The following is a 20,389-nucleotide window of genomic DNA, read 5'->3' as shown; positions in this document are numbered from 1 at the left end:
TCTGACCACTAAAATGTTCAGAAAGCAACTTGAGAGCTTTCAAAATTGAAAACTGGCAGCAGTGGTATTCGAACCCATGCCTCCAAAGAGACTGGAGCCTTAATCCAGCGCCTTAGACCGCTCGGCCATGCTACCATGAAAGAGTGGATAATTTGGGATCAAAATGTCCAAGAGATTTCATAAATAACATTTCTCCTGGCAAGAAATCCTTTTCCAGAATGTGATTTAAAAAGAAGAATTGTTGCTGCATTCGAGCTGAATATTTAATGATGGCAGCAGAAGGCTGAAAATGCATTCCTCCAGTTAGAAAGGAAGCAAACGCAAGTGAGTTCAACAGTATTACCGCACTACTGCTTTTTCAGATGTTTCTAGGCTATTGAAGGCTTTGAAGTGCAAGATCGTGGAGTGCGCCTAATGTCTACTTAGCTAGCGCATCGGGGTAGCTTAATCTGTGCCATAACATCTTGGGAATATCATCAAAAGCCTTTTCTTATAGAGTTTGTTCGGTTTCAGAAAAGGCCAAAAAGTCCATTTCTGAGCATCATCAAAAGCAAGTTCTTCTGACCACTAAAATGTTCAGAAAGCAACTTGAGAGCTTTCAAAATTGAAAACTGGCAGCAGTGGGATTCGAACCCACGCCTCCAAAGAGACTGGAGCCTTAATCCAGCGCCTTAGACCGCTCGGCCATGCTACCATGAAAAAGTGGATAATTTGGGATCAAAATGTCCAAGAGATTTCATAAAGAACATTTCTCCTGGCAAGAAATCCTTTTCCAGAATTTGATTTAAAAAGAAGAATTGTTGCTGCATTCGAGCTGAATATTTAATGATGGCAGCAGAAGGCTGAAAATGCATTCCTCCAGTTAGAAAGGAAGCAAACGCAAGTGAGTTCAACAGTATTACCGCACTACTGCTTTTTCAGATGTTTCTAGGCTATTGAAGGCTTTGAAGTGCAAGATCGTGGAGTGCGCCTAATGTCTACTTAGCTAGCGCATCAGGGTAGCTTAATCTGTGCCATAACATCTTGGGAATATCATCAAAAGCCTTTTCTTATAGAGTTTGTTCGGTTTCAGAAAAGGCCAAAAAGTCCATTTCTGAGCATCATCAAAAGCAAGTTCTTCTGACCACTAAAATGTTCAGAAAGCAACTTGAGAGCTTTCAAAATTGAAAACTGGCAGCAGTGGGATTCGAACCCACGCCTCCAAAGAGTCTGGAGCCTTAATCCAGCGCCTTAGACCGCTCGGCCATGCTACCATGAAAAAGTGGATAATGTGGGATCAAAATGTCCAAGAGATTTCATAAAGAACATTTCTCCTGGCAAGAAATCCTTTTCCAGAATTTGATTTAAAAAGAAGAATTGTTGCTGCATTCGAGCTGAATATTTAATGATGGCAGCAGAAGGCTGAAAATGCATTCCTCCAGTTAGAAAGGAAGCAAACGCAAGTGAGTTCAACAGTATTACCGCACTACTGCTTTTTCAGATGTTTCTAGGCTATTGAAGGCTTTGAAGTGCAAGATCGTGGAGTGCGCCTAATGTCTACTTAGCTAGCGCATCGGGGTAGCTTAATCTGTGCCATAACATCTTGGGAATATCATCAAAAGCCTTTTCTTATAGAGTTTGTTCGGTTTCAGAAAAGGCCAAAAAGTCCGTTTCTGAGCATCATCAAAAGCAAGTTCTTCTGACCACTAAAATGTTCAGAAAGCAACTTGAGAGCTTTCAAAATTGAAAACTGGCAGCAGTGCGATTCGAACCCACGCCTCCAAGGAGACTGGAGCCTTAATCCAGCGCATTAGACCGCTCGGCCATGCTACCATGAAAAAGTGGATAATTTTGGATCAAAATGTCCAAGAGATTTCATAAAGAACATTTCTCCTGGCAAGAAATCCTTTTCCAGAATTTGATTTAAAAAGAAGAATTGTTGCTGCATTCGAGCTGAATATTTATTGATGGCAGCAGAAGGCTGAAAATGCATTCCTCCAGTTAGAAAGGAAGCAAACGCAAGTGAGTTCAACAGTATTACCGCACTACTGCTTTTTCAGATGTTTCTAGGCTATTGAAGGCTTTGAAGTGCAAGATCGTGGAGTGCGCCTAATGTCTACTTAGCTAGCGCATCGGGGTAGCTTAATCTGTGCCATAACATCTTGGGAATATCATCAAAAGCCTTTTCTTATACAGTTTGTTCGGTTTCAGAAAAGGCCAAAAAGTCCATTTCTGAGCATCATCAAAAGCAAGTTCTTCTGACCACTAAAATGTTCAGAAAGCAACTTGAGAGCTTTCAAAATTGAAAACTGGCAGCAGTGCGATTCGAACCCACGCCTCCAAAGAGACTGGAGCCTTAATCCAGCGCCTTAGACCGCTCGGCCATGCTACCATGAAAAAGTGGATAATTTGGGATCAAAATGTCCAAGAGATTTCATAAAGAACATTTCTCCTGGCAAGAAATCCTTTTCCAGAATTTGATTTAAAAAGAAGAATTGTTGCTGCATTCGAGCTGAATATTTAATGATGGCAGCAGAAGGCTGAAAATGCATTCCTCCAGTTAGAAAGGAAGCAAACGCAAGTGAGTTCAACAGTATTACCGCACTACTGCTTTTTCAGATGTTTCTAGGCTATTGAAGGCTTTGAAGTGCAAGATCGTGGAGTGCGCCTAATGTCTACTTAGCTAGCGCATCAGGGTAGCTTAATCTGTGCCATAACATCTTGGGAATATCATCAAAAGCCTTTTCTTATAGAGTTTGTTCGGTTTCAGAAAAGGCCAAAAAGTCCATTTCTGAGCATCATCAAAAGCAAGTTCTTCTGACCACTAAAATGTTCAGAAAGCAACTTGAGAGCTTTCAAAATTGAAAACTGGCAGCAGTGGGATTCGAACCCACGCCTCCAAAGAGTCTGGAGCCTTAATCCAGCGCCTTAGACCGCTCGGCCATGCTACCATGAAAAAGTGGATAATGTGGGATCAAAATGTCCAAGAGATTTCATAAAGAACATTTCTCCTGGCAAGAAATCCTTTTCCAGAATTTGATTTAAAAAGAAGAATTGTTGCTGCATTCGAGCTGAATATTTAATGATGGCAGCAGAAGGCTGAAAATGCATTCCTCCAGTTAGAAAGGAAGCAAACGCAAGTGAGTTCAACAGTATTACCGCACTACTGCTTTTTCAGATGTTTCTAGGCTATTGAAGGCTTTGAAGTGCAAGATCGTGGAGTGCGCCTAATGTCTACTTAGCTAGCGCATCGGGGTAGCTTAATCTGTGCCATAACATCTTGGGAATATCATCAAAAGCCTTTTCTTATAGAGTTTGTTCGGTTTCAGAAAAGGCCAAAAAGTCCGTTTCTGAGCATCATCAAAAGCAAGTTCTTCTGACCACTAAAATGTTCAGAAAGCAACTTGAGAGCTTTCAAAATTGAAAACTGGCAGCAGTGCGATTCGAACCCACGCCTCCAAGGAGACTGGAGCCTTAATCCAGCGCATTAGACCGCTCGGCCATGCTACCATGAAAAAGTGGATAATTTTGGATCAAAATGTCCAAGAGATTTCATAAAGAACATTTCTCCTGGCAAGAAATCCTTTTCCAGAATTTGATTTAAAAAGAAGAATTGTTGCTGCATTCGAGCTGAATATTTAATGATGGCAGCAGAAGGCTGAAAATGCATTCCTCCAGTTAGAAAGGAAGCAAACGCAAGTGAGTTCAACAGTATTACCGCACTACTGCTTTTTCAGATGTTTCTAGGCTATTGAAGGCTTTGAAGTGCAAGATCGTGGAGTGCGCCTAATGTCTACTTAGCTAGCGCATCGGGGTAGCTTAATCTGTGCCATAACATCTTGGGAATATCATCAAAAGCCTTTTCTTATACAGTTTGTTCGGTTTCAGAAAAGGCCAAAAAGTCCATTTCTGAGCATCATCAAAAGCAAGTTCTTCTGACCACTAAAATGTTCAGAAAGCAACTTGAGAGCTTTCAAAATTGAAAACTGGCAGCAGTGCGATTCGAACCCACGCCTCCAAAGAGACTGGAGCCTTAATCCAGCGCCTTAGACCGCTCGGCCATGCTACCATGAAAAAGTGGATAATTTGGGATCAAAATGTCCAAGAGATTTCATAAAGAACATTTCTCCTGGCAAGAAATCCTTTTCCAGAATTTGATTTAAAAAGAAGAATTGTTGCTGCATTCGAGCTGAATATTTAATGATGGCAGCAGAAGGCTGAAAATGCATTCCTCCAGTTAGAAAGGAAGCAAACGCAAGTGAGTTCAACAGTATTACCACACTACTGCTTTTTCAGATGTTTCTAGGCTATTGAAGGCTTTGAAGTGCAAGATCGTGGAGTGCGCCTAATGTCTACTTAGCTAGCGCATCGGGGTAGCTTAATCTGTGCCATAACATCTTGGGAATATCATCAAAAGCCTTTTCTTATAGAGTTTGTTCGGTTTCAGAAAAGGCCAAAAAGTCCATTTCTGAGCATCCTCAAAAGCAAGTTCTTCTGACCACTAAAATGTTCAGAAAGCAACTTGAGAGCTTTCAAAATTGAAAACTGGCAGCAGTGGGATTCGAACCCACGCCTCCAAAGAGACTGGAGCCTTAATCCAGCGCCTTAGACCGCTCGCCCATGCTACCATGAAAAAGTGGATAATTTTGGATCAAAATGTCCAAGAGATTTCATAAAGAACATTTCTCCTGGCAAGAAATCCTTTTCCAGAATTTGATTTAAAAAGAAGAATTGTTGCTGCATTCGAGCTGAATATTTAATGATGGCAGCAGAAGGCTGAAAATGCATTCCTCCAGTTAGAAAGGAAGCAAACGCAAGTGAGTTCAACAGTATTACCGCACTACTGCTTTTTCAGATGTTTCTAGGCTATTGAAGGCTTTGAAGTGCAAGATCGTGGAGTGCGCCTAATGTCTACTTAGCTAGCGCATCAGGGTAGCTTAATCTGTGCCATAACATCTTGGGAATATCATCAAAAGCCTTTTCTTATAGAGTTTGTTCGGTTTCAGAAAAGGCCAAAAAGTCCGTTTCTGAGCATCATCAAAAGCAAGTTCTTCTGACCACTAAAATGTTCAGAAAGCAACTTGAGAGCTTTCAAAATTGAAAACTGGCAGCAGTGCGATTCGAACCCACGCCTCCAAGGAGACTGGAGCCTTAATCCAGCGCATTAGACCGCTCGGCCATGCTACCATGAAAAAGTGGATAATTTTGGATCAAAATGTCCAAGAGATTTCATAAAGAACATTTCTCCTGGCAAGAAATCCTTTTCCAGAATTTGATTTAAAAAGAAGAATTGTTGCTGCATTCGAGCTGAATATTTAATGATGGCAGCAGAAGGCTGAAAATGCATTCCTCCAGTTAGAAAGGAAGCAAACGCAAGTGAGTTCAACAGTATTACCGCACTACTGCTTTTTCAGATGTTTCTAGGCTATTGAAGGCTTTGAAGTGCAAGATCGTGGAGTGCGCCTAATGTCTACTTAGCTAGCGCATCGGGGTAGCTTAATCTGTGCCATAACATCTTGGGAATATCATCAAAAGCCTTTTCTTATACAGTTTGTTCGGTTTCAGAAAAGGCCAAAAAGTCCATTTCTGAGCATCATCAAAAGCAAGTTCTTCTGACCACTAAAATGTTCAGAAAGCAACTTGAGAGCTTTCAAAATTGAAAACTGGCAGCAGTGCGATTCGAACCCACGCCTCCAAAGAGACTGGAGCCTTAATCCAGCGCCTTAGACCGCTCGGCCATGCTACCATGAAAAAGTGGATAATTTGGGATCAAAATGTCCAAGAGATTTCATAAAGAACATTTCTCCTGGCAAGAAATCCTTTTCCAGAATTTGATTTAAAAAGAAGAATTGTTGCTGCATTCGAGCTGAATATTTAATGATGGCAGCAGAAGGCTGAAAATGCATTCCTCCAGTTAGAAAGGAAGCAAACGCAAGTGAGTTCAACAGTATTACCACACTACTGCTTTTTCAGATGTTTCTAGGCTATTGAAGGCTTTGAAGTGCAAGATCGTGGAGTGCGCCTAATGTCTACTTAGCTAGCGCATCGGGGTAGCTTAATCTGTGCCATAACATCTTGGGAATATCATCAAAAGCCTTTTCTTATAGAGTTTGTTCGGTTTCAGAAAAGGCCAAAAAGTCCATTTCTGAGCATCCTCAAAAGCAAGTTCTTCTGACCACTAAAATGTTCAGAAAGCAACTTGAGAGCTTTCAAAATTGAAAACTGGCAGCAGTGGGATTCGAACCCACGCCTCCAAAGAGACTGGAGCCTTAATCCAGCGCCTTAGACCGCTCGCCCATGCTACCATGAAAAAGTGGATAATTTTGGATCAAAATGTCCAAGAGATTTCATAAAGAACATTTCTCCTGGCAAGAAATCCTTTTCCAGAATTTGATTTAAAAAGAAGAATTGTTGCTGCATTCGAGCTGAATATTTAATGATGGCAGCAGAAGGCTGAAAATGCATTCCTCCAGTTAGAAAGGAAGCAAACGCAAGTGAGTTCAACAGTATTACCGCACTACTGCTTTTTCAGATGTTTCTAGGCTATTGAAGGCTTTGAAGTGCAAGATCGTGGAGTGCGCCTAATGTCTACTTAGCTAGCGCATCAGGGTAGCTTAATCTGTGCCATAACATCTTGGGAATATCATCAAAAGCCTTTTCTTATAGAGTTTGTTCGGTTTCAGAAAAGGCCAAAAAGTCCATTTCTGAGCATCATCAAAAGCAAGTTCTTCTGACCACTAAAATGTTCAGAAAGCAACTTGAGAGCTTTCAAAATTGAAAACTGGCAGCAGTGGGATTCGAAACCACGCCTCCAAAGAGACTGGAGCCTTAATCCAGCGCCTTAGACCGCTCGGCCATGCTACCATGAAAAAGTGGATAATGTGGGATCAAAATGTCCAAGAGATTTCATAAAGAACATTTCTCCTGGCAAGAAATCCTTTTCCAGAATTTGATTTAAAAAGAAGAATTGTTGCTGCATTCGAGCTGAATATTTAATGATGGCAGCAGAAGGCTGAAAATGCATTCCTCCAGTTAGAAAGGAAGCAAACGCAAGTGAGTTCAACAGTATTACCGCACTACTGCTTTTTCAGATGTTTCTAGGCTATTGAAGGCTTTGAAGTGCAAGATCGTGGAGTGCGCCTAATGTCTACTTAGCTAGCGCATCGGGGTAGCTTAATCTGTGCCATAACATCTTGGGAATATCATCAAAAGCCTTTTCTTATAGAGTTTGTTCGGTTTCAGAAAAGGCCAAAAAGTCCGTTTCTGAGCATCATCAAAAGCAAGTTCTTCTGACCACTAAAATGTTCAGAAAGCAACTTGAGAGCTTTCAAAATTGAAAACTGGCAGCAGTGGGATTCGAACCCACGCCTCCAAAGAGACTGGAGCCTTAATCCAGCGCATTAGACCGCTCGGCCATGCTACCATGAAAAAGTTGATAATTTTGGATCAAAATGTCCAAGAGATTTCATAAAGAACATTTCTCCTGGCAAGAAATCCTTTTCCAGAATGTGATTTAAAAAGCAGAATTATTGCTGCATTCGAGCTGAATATTTAATGATGGCAGCAGAAGGCTGAAAATGCATTCCTCCAGTTAGAAAGGAAGCAAACGCAAGTGAGTTCAACAGTATTACCGCACTACTGCTTTTTCAGATGTTTCTAGGCTATTGAAGGCTTTGAAGTGCAAGATCGTGGAGTGCGCCTAATGTCTACTTAGCTAGCGCATCGGGGTAGCTTAATCTGTGCCATAACATCTTGGGAATATCATCAAAAGCCTTTTCTTATACAGTTTGTTCGGTTTCAGAAAAGGCCAAAAAGTCCATTTCTGAGCATCATCAAAAGCAAGTTCTTCTGACCACTAAAATGTTCAGAAAGCAACTTGAGAGCTTTCAAAATTGAAAACTGGCAGCAGTGCGATTCGAACCCACGCCTCCAAAGAGACTGGAGCCTTAATCCAGCGCCTTAGACCGCTCGGCCATGCTACCATGAAAAAGTGGATAATTTGGGATCAAAATGTCCAAGAGATTTCATAAAGAACATTTCTCCTGGCAAGAAATCCTTTTCCAGAATTTGATTTAAAAAGAAGAATTGTTGCTGCATTCGAGCTGAATATTTAATGATGGCAGCAGAAGGCTGAAAATGCATTCCTCCAGTTAGAAAGGAAGCAAACGCAAGTGAGTTCAACAGTATTACCACACTACTGCTTTTTCAGATGTTTCTAGGCTATTGAAGGCTTTGAAGTGCAAGATCGTGGAGTGCGCCTAATGTCTACTTAGCTAGCGCATCGGGGTAGCTTAATCTTTGCCATAACATCTTGGGAATATCATCAAAAGCCTTTTCTTATAGAGTTTGTTCGGTTTCAGAAAAGGCCAAAAAGTCCATTTCTGAGCATCCTCAAAAGCAAGTTCTTCTGACCACTAAAATGTTCAGAAAGCAACTTGAGAGCTTTCAAAATTGAAAACTGGCAGCAGTGGGATTCGAACCCACGCCTCCAAAGAGACTGGAGCCTTAATCCAGCGCCTTAGACCGCTCGCCCATGCTACCATGAAAAAGTGGATAATTTTGGATCAAAATGTCCAAGAGATTTCATAAAGAACATTTCTCCTGGCAAGAAATCCTTTTCCAGAATTTGATTTAAAAAGAAGAATTGTTGCTGCATTCGAGCTGAATATTTAATGATGGCAGCAGAAGGCTGAAAATGCATTCCTCCAGTTAGAAAGGAAGCAAACGCAAGTGAGTTCAACAGTATTACCGCACTACTGCTTTTTCAGATGTTTCTAGGCTATTGAAGGCTTTGAAGTGCAAGATCGTGGAGTGCGCCTAATGTCTACTTAGCTAGCGCATCAGGGTAGCTTAATCTGTGCCATAACATCTTGGGAATATCATCAAAAGCCTTTTCTTATAGAGTTTGTTCGGTTTCAGAAAAGGCCAAAAAGTCCATTTCTGAGCATCATCAAAAGCAAGTTCTTCTGACCACTAAAATGTTCAGAAAGCAACTTGAGAGCTTTCAAAATTGAAAACTGGCAGCAGTGGGATTTGAACCCACGCCTCCAAAGAGACTGGAGCCTTAATCCAGCGCCTTAGACCGCTCGGCCATGCTACCATGAAAAAGTGGATAATGTGGGATCAAAATGTCCAAGAGATTTCATAAAGAACATTTCTCCTGGCAAGAAATCCTTTTCCAGAATTTGATTTAAAAAGAAGAATTGTTGCTGCATTCGAGCTGAATATTTAATGATGGCAGCAGAAGGCTGAAAATGCATTCCTCCAGTTAGAAAGGAAGCAAACGCAAGTGAGTTCAACAGTATTACCGCACTACTGCTTTTTCAGATGTTTCTAGGCTATTGAAGGCTTTGAAGTGCAAGATCGTGGAGTGCGCCTAATGTCTACTTAGCTAGCGCATCGGGGTAGCTTAATCTGTGCCATAACATCTTGGGAATATCATCAAAAGCCTTTTCTTATAGAGTTTGTTCGGTTTCAGAAAAGGCCAAAAAGTCCGTTTCTGATCATCATCAAAAGCAAGTTCTTCTGACCACTAAAATGTTCAGAAAGCAACTTGAGAGCTTTCAAAATTGAAAACTGGCAGCAGTGGGATTCGAACCCACGCCTCCAAAGAGACTGGAGCCTTAATCCAGCGCATTAGACCGCTCGGCCATGCTACCATGAAAAAGTGGATAATTTTGGATCAAAATGTCCAAGAGATTTCATAAAGAACATTTCTCCTGGCAAGAAATCCTTTTCCAGAATGTGATTTAAAAAGCAGAATTATTGCTGCATTCGAGCTGAATATTTAATGATGGCAGCAGAAGGCTGAAAATGCATTCCTCCAGTTAGAAAGGAAGCAAACGCAAGTGAGTTCAACAGTATTACCGCACTACTGCTTTTTCAGATGTTTCTAGGCTATTGAAGGCTTTGAAGTGCAAGATCGTGGAGTGCGCCTAATGTCTACTTAGCTAGCGCATCGGGGTAGCTTAATCTGTGCCATAACATCTTGGGAATATCATCAAAAGCCTTTTCTTATAGAGTTTGTTCGGTTTCAGAAAAGGCCAAAAAGTCCATTTCTGAGCATCATCAAAAGCAAGTTCTTCTGACCACTAAAATGTTCAGAAAGCAACTTGAGAGCTTTCAAAATTGAAAACTGGCAGCAGTGCGATTCGAACCCACGCCTCCAAAGAGACTGGAGCCTTAATCCAGCGCATTAGACCGCTCGGCCATGCTACCATGAAAAAGTGGATAATTTTGGATCAAAATGTCCAAGAGATTTCATAAAGAACATTTCTCCTGGCAAGAAATCCTTTTCCAGAATTTGATTTAAAAAGAAGAATTGTTGCTGCATTCGAGCTGAATATTTAATGATGGCAGCAGAAGGCTGAAAATGCATTCCTCCAGTTAGAAAGGAAGCAAACGCAAGTGAGTTCAACAGTATTACCGCACTACTGCTTTTTCAGATGTTTCTAGGCTATTGAAGGCTTTGAAGTGCAAGATCGTGGAGTGCGCCTAATGTCTACTTAGCTAGCGCATCAGGGTAGCTTAATCTGTGCCATAACATCTTGGGAATATCATCAAAAGCCTTTTCTTATAGAGTTTGTTCGGTTTCAGAAAAGGCCAAAAAGTCAATTTCTGAGCATCATCAAAAGCAAGTTCTTCTGACCACTAAAATGTTCAGAAAGCAACTTGAGAGCTTTCAAAATTGAAAACTGGCAGCAGTGCGATTCGAACCCACGCCTCCAAAGAGACTGGAGCCTTAATCCAGCGCCTTAGACCGCTCGGCCATGCTACCATGAAAAAGTGGATAATTTGGGATCAAAATGTCCAAGAGATTTCATAAAGAACATTTCTCCTGGCAAGAAATCCTTTTCCAGAATTTGATTTAAAAAGAAGAATTGTTGCTGCATTCGAGCTGAATATTTAATGATGGCAGCAGAAGGCTGAAAATGCATTCCTCCAGTTAGAAAGGAAGCAAACGCAAGTGAGTTCAACAGTATTACCACACTACTGCTTTTTCAGATGTTTCTAGGCTATTGAAGGCTTTGAAGTGCAAGATCGTGGAGTGCGCCTAATGTCTACTTAGCTAGCGCATCGGGGTAGCTTAATCTGTGCCATAACATCTTGGGAATATCATCAAAAGCCTTTTCTTATAGAGTTTGTTCGGTTTCAGAAAAGGCCAAAAAGTCCATTTCTGAGCATCCTCAAAAGCAAGTTCTTCTGACCACTAAAATGTTCAGAAAGCAACTTGAGAGCTTTCAAAATTGAAAACTGGCAGCAGTGGGATTCGAACCCACGCCTCCAAAGAGACTGGAGCCTTAATCCAGCGCCTTAGACCGCTCGGCCATGCTACCATGAAAAAGTGGATAATTTTGGATCAAAATGTCCAAGAGATTTCATAAAGAACATTTCTCCTGGCAAGAAATCCTTTTCCAGAATTTGATTTAAAAAGAAGAATTGTTGCTGCATTCGAGCTGAATATTTAATGATGGCAGCAGAAGGCTGAAAATGCATTCCTCCAGTTAGAAAGGAAGCAAACGCAAGTGAGTTCAACAGTATTACCGCACTACTGCTTTTTCAGATGTTTCTAGGCTATTGAAGGCTTTGAAGTGCAAGATCGTGGAGTGCGCCTAATGTCTACTTAGCTAGCGCATCGGGGTAGCTTAATCTGTGCCATAACATCTTGGGAATATCATCAAAAGCCTTTTCTTATAGAGTTTGTTCGGTTTCAGAAAAGGCCAAAAAGTCCATTTCTGAGCATCATCAAAAGCAAGTTCTTCTGACCACTAAAATGTTCAGAAAGCAACTTGAGAGCTTTCAAAATTGAAAACTGGCAGCAGTGGGATTCGAACCCACGCCTCCAAAGAGTCTGGAGCCTTAATCCAGCGCCTTAGACCGCTCGGCCATGCTACCATGAAAAAGTGGATAATGTGGGATCAAAATGTCCAAGAGATTTCATAAAGAACATTTCTCCTGGCAAGAAATCCTTTTCCAGAATTTGATTTAAAAAGAAGAATTGTTGCTGCATTCGAGCTGAATATTTAATGATGGCAGCAGAAGGCTGAAAATGCATTCCTCCAGTTAGAAAGGAAGCAAACACAAGTGAGTTCAACAGTATTACCGCACTACTGCTTTTTCAGATGTTTCTAGGCTATTGAAGGCTTTGAAGTGCAAGATCGTGGAGTGCGCCTAATGTCTACTTAGCTAGCGCATCGGGGTAGCTTAATCTGTGCCATAACATCTTGGGAATATCATCAAAAGCCTTTTCTTATAGAGTTTGTTCGGTTTCAGAAAAGGCCAAAAAGTCCATTTCTGAGCATCATCAAAAGCAAGTTCTTCTGACCACTAAAATGTTCAGAAAGCAACTTGAGAGCTTTCAAAATTGAAAACTGGCAGCAGTGGGATTCGAACCCACGCCTCCAAAGAGTCTGGAGCCTTAATCCAGCGCCTTAGACCGCTCGGCCATGCTACCATGAAAAAGTGGATAATGTGGGATCAAAATGTCCAAGAGATTTCATAAAGAACATTTCTCCTGGCAAGAAATCCTTTTCCAGAATTTGATTTAAAAAGAAGAATTGTTGCTGCATTCGAGCTGAATATTTAATGATGGCAGCAGAAGGCTGAAAATGCATTCCTCCAGTTAGAAAGGAAGCAAACGCAAGTGAGTTCAACAGTATTACCGCACTACTGCTTTTTCAGATGTTTCTAGGCTATTGAAGGCTTTGAAGTGCAAGATCGTGGAGTGCGCCTAATGTCTACTTAGCTAGCGCATCGGGGTAGCTTAATCTGTGCCATAACATCTTGGGAATATCATCAAAAGCCTTTTCTTATAGAGTTTGTTCGGTTTCAGAAAAGGCCAAAAAGTCCGTTTCTGAGCATCATCAAAAGCAAGTTCTTCTGACCACTAAAATGTTCAGAAAGCAACTTGAGAGCTTTCAAAATTGAAAACTGCCAGCAGTGCGATTCGAACCCACGCCTCCAAGGAGACTGGAGCCTTAATCCAGCGCATTAGACCGCTCGGCCATGCTACCATGAAAAAGTGGATAATTTTGGATCAAAATGTCCAAGAGATTTCATAAAGAACATTTCTCCTGGCAAGAAATCCTTTTCCAGAATTTGATTTAAAAAGAAGAATTGTTGCTGCATTCGAGCTGAATATTTAATGATGGCAGCAGAAGGCTGAAAATGCATTCCTCCAGTTAGAAAGGAAGCAAACGCAAGTGAGTTCAACAGTATTACCGCACTACTGCTTTTTCAGATGTTTCTAGGCTATTGAAGGCTTTGAAGTGCAAGATCGTGGAGTGCGCCTAATGTCTACTTAGCTAGCGCATCGGGGTAGCTTAATCTGTGCCATAACATCTTGGGAATATCATCAAAAGCCTTTTCTTATACAGTTTGTTCGGTTTCAGAAAAGGCCAAAAAGTCCATTTCTGAGCATCATCAAAAGCAAGTTCTTCTGACCACTAAAATGTTCAGAAAGCAACTTGAGAGCTTTCAAAATTGAAAACTGGCAGCAGTGCGATTCGAACCCACGCCTCCAAAGAGACTGGAGCCTTAATCCAGCGCCTTAGACCGCTCGGCCATGCTACCATGAAAAAGTGGATAATTTGGGATCAAAATGTCCAAGAGATTTCATAAAGAACATTTCTCCTGGCAAGAAATCCTTTTCCAGAATTTGATTTAAAAAGAAGAATTGTTGCTGCATTCGAGCTGAATATTTAATGATGGCAGCAGAAGGCTGAAAATGCATTCCTCCAGTTAGAAAGGAAGCAAACGCAAGTGAGTTCAACAGTATTACCGCACTACTGCTTTTTCAGATGTTTCTAGGCTATTGAAGGCTTTGAAGTGCAAGATCGTGGAGTGCGCCTAATGTCTACTTAGCTAGCGCATCGGGGTAGCTTAATCTGTGCCATAACATCTTGGGAATATCATCAAAAGCCTTTTCTTATAGAGTTTGTTCGGTTTCAGAAAAGGCCAAAAAGTCCGTTTCTGAGCATCATCAAAAGCAAGTTCTTCTGACCACTAAAATGTTCAGAAAGCAACTTGAGAGCTTTCAAAATTGAAAACTGGCAGCAGTGGGATTCGAACCCACGCCTCCAAAGAGACTGGAGCCTTAATCCAGCGCCTTAGACCGCTCGCCCATGCTACCATGAAAAAGTGGATAATTTTGGATCAAAATGTCCAAGAGATTTCATAAAGAACATTTCTCCTGGCAAGAAATCCTTTTCCAGAATTTGATTTAAAAAGAAGAATTGTTGCTGCATTCGAGCTGAATATTTAATGATGGCAGCAGAAGGCTGAAAATGCATTCCTCCAGTTAGAAAGGAAGCAAACGCAAGTGAGTTCAACAGTATTACCGCACTACTGCTTTTTCAGATGTTTCTAGGCTATTGAAGGCTTTGAAGTGCAAGATCGTGGAGTGCGCCTAATGTCTACTTAGCTAGCGCATCAGGGTAGCTTAATCTGTGCCATAACATCTTGGGAATATCATCAAAAGCCTTTTCTTATAGAGTTTGTTCGGTTTCAGAAAAGGCCAAAAAGTCCATTTCTGAGCATCATCAAAAGCAAGTTCTTCTGACCACTAAAATGTTCAGAAAGCAACTTGAGAGCTTTCAAAATTGAAAACTGGCAGCAGTGGGATTTGAACCCACGCCTCCAAAGAGACTGGAGCCTTAATCCAGCGCCTTAGACCGCTCGGCCATGCTACCATGAAAAAGTGGATAATGTGGGATCAAAATGTCCAAGAGATTTCATAAAGAACATTTCTCCTGGCAAGAAATCCTTTTCCAGAATTTGATTTAAAAAGAAGAATTGTTGCTGCATTCGAGCTGAATATTTAATGATGGCAGCAGAAGGCTGAAAATGCATTCCTCCAGTTAGAAAGGAAGCAAACGCAAGTGAGTTCAACAGTATTACCGCACTACTGCTTTTTCAGATGTTTCTAGGCTATTGAAGGCTTTGAAGTGCAAGATCGTGGAGTGCGCCTAATGTCTACTTAGCTAGCGCATCGGGGTAGCTTAATCTGTGCCATAACATCTTGGGAATATCATCAAAAGCCTTTTCTTATAGAGTTTGTTCGGTTTCAGAAAAGGCCAAAAAGTCCATTTCTGAGCATCATCAAAAGCAAGTTCTTCTGACCACTAAAATGTTCAGAAAGCAACTTGAGAGCTTTCAAAATTGAAAACTGGCAGCAGTGCGATTCGAACCCACGCCTCCAAAGAGACTGGAGCCTTAATCCAGCGCATTAGACCGCTCGGCCATGCTACCATGAAAAAGTGGATAATTTTGGATCAAAATGTCCAAGAGATTTCATAAAGAACATTTCTCCTGGCAAGAAATCCTTTTCCAGAATTTGATTTAAAAAGAAGAATTGTTGCTGCATTCGAGCTGAATATTTAATGATGGCAGCAGAAGGCTGAAAATGCATTCCTCCAGTTAGAAAGGAAGCAAACGCAAGTGAGTTCAACAGTATTACCGCACTACTGCTTTTTCAGATGTTTCTAGGCTATTGAAGGCTTTGAAGTGCAAGATCGTGGAGTGCGCCTAATGTCTACTTAGCTAGCGCATCAGGGTAGCTTAATCTGTGCCATAACATCTTGGGAATATCATCAAAAGCCTTTTCTTATAGAGTTTGTTCGGTTTCAGAAAAGGCCAAAAAGTCAATTTCTGAGCATCATCAAAAGCAAGTTCTTCTGACCACTAAAATGTTCAGAAAGCAACTTGAGAGCTTTCAAAATTGAAAACTGGCAGCAGTGCGATTCGAACCCACGCCTCCAAAGAGACTGGAGCCTTAATCCAGCGCCTTAGACCGCTCGGCCATGCTACCATGAAAAAGTGGATAATTTGGGATCAAAATGTCCAAGAGATTTCATAAAGAACATTTCTCCTGGCAAGAAATCCTTTTCCAGAATTTGATTTAAAAAGAAGAATTGTTGCTGCATTCGAGCTGAATATTTAATGATGGCAGCAGAAGGCTGAAAATGCATTCCTCCAGTTAGAAAGGAAGCAAACGCAAGTGAGTTCAACAGTATTACCACACTACTGCTTTTTCAGATGTTTCTAGGCTATTGAAGGCTTTGAAGTGCAAGATCGTGGAGTGCGCCTAATGTCTACTTAGCTAGCGCATCGGGGTAGCTTAATCTGTGCCATAACATCTTGGGAATATCATCAAAAGCCTTTTCTTATAGAGTTTGTTCGGTTTCAGAAAAGGCCAAAAAGTCCGTTTCTGAGCATCATCAAAAGCAAGTTCTTCTGACCACTAAAATGTTCAGAAAGCAACTTGAGAGCTTTCAAAATTGAAAACTGGCAGCAGTGCGATTCGAACCCACGCCTCCAAAGAGACTGGAGCCTTAATCCAGCGCATTAGACCGCTCGGCCATGCTACCATGAAAAAGTGGATAATTTTGGATCAAAATGTCCAAGAGATTTCATAAAGAACATTTCTCCTGGCAAGAAATCCTTTTCCAGAATTTGATTTAAAAAGAAGAATTGTTGCTGCATTCGAGCTGAATATTTAATGATGGCAGCAGAAGGCTGAAAATGCATTCCTCCAGTTAGAAAGGAAGCAAACGCAAGTGAGTTCAACAGTATTACCGCACTACTGCTTTTTCAGATGTTTCTAGGCTATTGAAGGCTTTGAAGTGCAAGATCGTGGAGTGCGCCTAATGTCTACTTAGCTAGCGCATCGGGGTAGCTTAATCTGTGCCATAACATCTTGGGAATATCATCAAAAGCCTTTTCTTATAGAGTTTGTTCGGTTTCAGAAAAGGCCAAAAAGTCCATTTCTGAGCATCATCAAAAGCAAGTTCTTCTGACCACTAAAATGTTCAGAAAGCAACTTGAGAGCTTTCAAAATTGAAAACTGGCAGCAGTGCGATTCGAACCCACGCCTCCAAAGAGACTGGAGCCTTAATCCAGCGCCTTAGACCGCTCGGCCATGCTACCATGAAAAAGTGGATAATTTGGGATCAAAATGTCCAAGAGATTTCATAAAGAACATTTCTCCTGGCAAGAAATCCTTTTCCAGAATTTGATTTAAAAAGAAGAATTGTTGCTGCATTCGAGCTGAATATTTAATGATGGCAGCAGAAGGCTGAAAATGCATTCCTCCAGTTAGAAAGGAAGCAAACGCAAGTGAGTTCAACAGTATTACCACACTACTGCTTTTTCAGATGTTTCTAGGCTATTGAAGGCTTTGAAGTGCAAGATCGTGGAGTGCGCCTAATGTCTACTTAGCTAGCGCATCGGGGTAGCTTAATCTGTGCCATAACATCTTGGGAATATCATCAAAAGCCTTTTCTTATAGAGTTTGTTCGGTTTCAGAAAAGGCCAAAAAGTCCATTTCTGAGCATCCTCAAAAGCAAGTTCTTCTGACCACTAAAATGTTCAGAAAGCAACTTGAGAGCTTTCAAAATTGAAAACTGGCAGCAGTGGGATTCGAACCCACGCCTCCAAAGAGACTGGAGCCTTAATCCAGCGCCTTAGACCGCTCGCCCATGCTACCATGAAAAAGTGGATAATTTTGGATCAAAATGTCCAAGAGATTTCATAAAGAACATTTCTCCTGGCAAGAAATCCTTTTCCAGAATTTGATTTAAAAAGAAGAATTGTTGCTGCATTCGAGCTGAATATTTAATGATGGCAGCAGAAGGCTGAAAATGCATTCCTCCAGTTAGAAAGGAAGCAAACGCAAGTGAGTTCAACAGTATTACCGCACTACTGCTTTTTCAGATGTTTCTAGGCTATTGAAGGCTTTGAAGTGCAAGATCGTGGAGTGCGCCTAATGTCTACTTAGCTAGCGCATCAGGGTAGCTTAATCTGTGCCATAACATCTTGGGAATATCATCAAAAGCCTTTTCTTATAGAGTTTGTTCGGTTTCAGAAAAGGCCAAAAAGTCTGTTTCTGAGCATCCTCAAAAGCAAGTTCTTCTGACCACTAAAATGTTCAGAAAGCAACTTGAGAGCTTTCAAAATTGAAAACTGGCAGCAGTGGGATTCGAACCCACGCCTCCAAAGAGACTGGAGCCTTAATCCAGCGCCTTAGACCGCTCGGCCATGCTACCATGAAAAAGTGGATAATTTTGGATCAAAATGTCCAAGAGATTTCATAAAGAACATTTCTCCTGGCAAGAAATCCTTTTCCAGAATTTGATTTAAAAAGAAGAATTGTTGCTGCATTCGAGCTGAATATTTAATGATGGCAGCAGAAGGCTGAAAATGCATTCCTCCAGTTAGAAAGGAAGCAAACGCAAGTGAGTTCAACAGTATTACCGCACTACTGCTTTTTCAGATGTTTCTAGGCTATTGAAGGCTTTGAAGTGCAAGATCGTGGAGTGCGCCTAATGTCTACTTAGCTAGCGCATCAGGGTAGCTTAATCTGTGCCATAACATCTTGGGAATATCATCAAAAGCCTTTTCTTATAGAGTTTGTTCGGTTTCAGAAAAGGCCAAAAAGTCCATTTCTGAGCATCATCAAAAGCAAGTTCTTCTGACCACTAAAATGTTCAGAAAGCAACTTGAGAGCTTTCAAAATTGAAAACTGGCAGCAGTGGGATTTGAACCCACGCCTCCAAAGAGACTGGAGCCTTAATCCAGCGCCTTAGACCGCTCGGCCATGCTACCATTAAAGAGTGGATAATGTGGGATCAAAATGTCCAAGAGATTTCATAAAGAACATTTCTCCTGGCAAGAAATCCTTTTCCAGAATTTGATTTAAAAAGAAGAATTGTTGCTGCATTCGAGCTGAATATTTAATGATGGCAGCAGAAGGCTGAAAATGCATTCCTCCAGTTAGAAAGGAAGCAAACGCAAGTGAGTTCAACAGTATTACCGCACTACTGCTTTTTCAGATGTTTCTAGGCTATTGAAGGCTTTGAAGTGCAAGATCGTGGAGTGCGCCTAATGTCTACTTAGCTAGCGCATCGGGGTAGCTTAATCTGTGCCATAACATCTTGGGAATATCATCAAAAGCCTTTTCTTATAGAGTTTGTTCGGTTTCAGAAAAGGCCAAAAAGTCCATTTCTGAGCATCATCAAAAGCAAGTTCTTCTGACCACTAAAATGTTCAGAAAGCAACTTGAGAGCTTTCAAAATTGAAAACTGGCAGCAGTGGGATTCGAACCCACGCCTCCAAAGAGACTGGAGCCTTAATCCAGCGCCTTAGACCGCTCGGCCATGCTACCATGAAAAAGTGGATAATTTGGGATCAAAATGTCCAAGAGATTTCATAAAGAACATTTCTCCTGGCAAGAAATCCTTTTCCAGAATTTGATTTAAAAAGAAGAATTGTTGCTGCATTCGAGCTGAATATTTAATGATGGCAGCAGAAGGCTGAAAATGCATTCCTCCAGTTAGAAAGGAAGCAAACGCAAGTGAGTTCAACAGTATTACCACACTACTGCTTTTTCAGATGTTTCTAGGCTATTGAAGGCTTTGAAGTGCAAGATCGTGGAGTGCGCCTAATGTCTACTTAGCTAGCGCATCGGGGTAGCTTAATCTTTGCCATAACATCTTGGGAATATCATCAAAAGCCTTTTCTTATAGAGTTTGTTCGGTTTCAGAAAAGGCCAAAAAGTCCATTTCTGAGCATCCTCAAAAGCAAGTTCTTCTGACCACTAAAATGTTCAGAAAGCAACTTGAGAGCTTTCAAAATTGAAAACTGGCAGCAGTGGGATTCGAACCCACGCCTCCAAAGAGACTGGAGCCTTAATCCAGCGCCTTAGACCGCTCGGCCATGCTACCATGAAAAAGTGGATAATTTTGGATCAAAATGTCCAAGAGATTTCATAAAGAACATTTCTCCTGGCAAGAAATCCTTTTCCAGAATTTGATTTAAAAAGAAGAATTGTTGCTGCATTCGAGCTGAATATTTAATGATGGCAGCAGAAGGCTGAAAATGCATTCCTCCAGTTAGAAAGGAAGCAAACGCAAGTGAGTTCAACAGTATTACCGCACTACTGCTTTTTCAGATGTTTCTAGGCTATTGAAGGCTTTGAAGTGCAAGATCGTGGAGTGCGCCTAATGTCTACTTAGCTAGCGCATCAGGGTAGCTTAATCTGTGCCATAACATCTTGGGAATATCATCAAAAGCCTTTTCTTATAGAGTTTGTTCGGTTTCAGAAAAGGCCAAAAAGTCCATTTCTGAGCATCCTCAAAAGCAAGTTCTTCTGACCACTAAAATGTTCAGAAAGCAACTTGAGAGCTTTCAAAATTGAAAACTGGCAGCAGTGGGATTCGAACCCACGCCTCCAAAGAGACTGGAGCCTTAATCCAGCGCCTTAGACCGCTCGGCCATGCTACCATGAAAAAGTGGATAATTTTGGATCAAAATGTCCAAGAGATTTCATAAAGAACATTTCTCCTGGCAAGAAATCCTTTTCCAGAATTTGATTTAAAAAGAAGAATTGTTGCTGCATTCGAGCTGAATATTT

General features: G+C 41.2%; 10 non-coding genes across 10 annotated transcripts; all 10 read right to left on the bottom strand.

Annotated features, from left to right (window-relative positions):
* Window positions 1–612: 612 nt before the first annotated feature.
* TRNAL-AAG (transfer RNA leucine (anticodon AAG)) lies at window positions 613–694 on the bottom strand. The gene has a single exon. It is a non-coding gene; the product is annotated as a tRNA-Leu (tRNA).
* A 477-nt stretch (window positions 695–1,171) lies between these two features.
* TRNAL-AAG (transfer RNA leucine (anticodon AAG)) lies at window positions 1,172–1,253 on the bottom strand. The gene has a single exon. It is a non-coding gene; the product is annotated as a tRNA-Leu (tRNA).
* Window positions 1,254–2,848: 1,595 nt separating this feature from the next.
* On the bottom strand, window positions 2,849–2,930 carry TRNAL-AAG (transfer RNA leucine (anticodon AAG)). The gene has a single exon. It is a non-coding gene; the product is annotated as a tRNA-Leu (tRNA).
* Window positions 2,931–11,233: 8,303 nt separating this feature from the next.
* TRNAL-AAG (transfer RNA leucine (anticodon AAG)) lies at window positions 11,234–11,315 on the bottom strand. Its single transcript has one exon. It is a non-coding gene; the product is annotated as a tRNA-Leu (tRNA).
* Window positions 11,316–11,792: 477 nt separating this feature from the next.
* Window positions 11,793–11,874, bottom strand: TRNAL-AAG (transfer RNA leucine (anticodon AAG)). Its single transcript has one exon. It is a non-coding gene; the product is annotated as a tRNA-Leu (tRNA).
* A 477-nt stretch (window positions 11,875–12,351) lies between these two features.
* On the bottom strand, window positions 12,352–12,433 carry TRNAL-AAG (transfer RNA leucine (anticodon AAG)). Its single transcript has one exon. It is a non-coding gene; the product is annotated as a tRNA-Leu (tRNA).
* Window positions 12,434–17,941: 5,508 nt separating this feature from the next.
* TRNAL-AAG (transfer RNA leucine (anticodon AAG)) lies at window positions 17,942–18,023 on the bottom strand. Its single transcript has one exon. It is a non-coding gene; the product is annotated as a tRNA-Leu (tRNA).
* A 1,036-nt stretch (window positions 18,024–19,059) lies between these two features.
* Window positions 19,060–19,141, bottom strand: TRNAL-AAG (transfer RNA leucine (anticodon AAG)). The gene has a single exon. It is a non-coding gene; the product is annotated as a tRNA-Leu (tRNA).
* Window positions 19,142–19,618: 477 nt separating this feature from the next.
* On the bottom strand, window positions 19,619–19,700 carry TRNAL-AAG (transfer RNA leucine (anticodon AAG)). The gene has a single exon. It is a non-coding gene; the product is annotated as a tRNA-Leu (tRNA).
* A 477-nt stretch (window positions 19,701–20,177) lies between these two features.
* TRNAL-AAG (transfer RNA leucine (anticodon AAG)) lies at window positions 20,178–20,259 on the bottom strand. The gene has a single exon. It is a non-coding gene; the product is annotated as a tRNA-Leu (tRNA).
* Between the last annotated feature and the right edge of the window lie 130 nt (window positions 20,260–20,389).

The sequence above is a fragment of the Eleutherodactylus coqui genome, chromosome 13 (genome assembly GCF_035609145.1).
Source record: "Eleutherodactylus coqui strain aEleCoq1 chromosome 13, aEleCoq1.hap1, whole genome shotgun sequence".
Taxonomy (NCBI): domain Eukaryota; kingdom Metazoa; phylum Chordata; class Amphibia; order Anura; family Eleutherodactylidae; genus Eleutherodactylus; species Eleutherodactylus coqui.
This window is presented reverse-complemented; position numbering and strand designations above follow the sequence as displayed.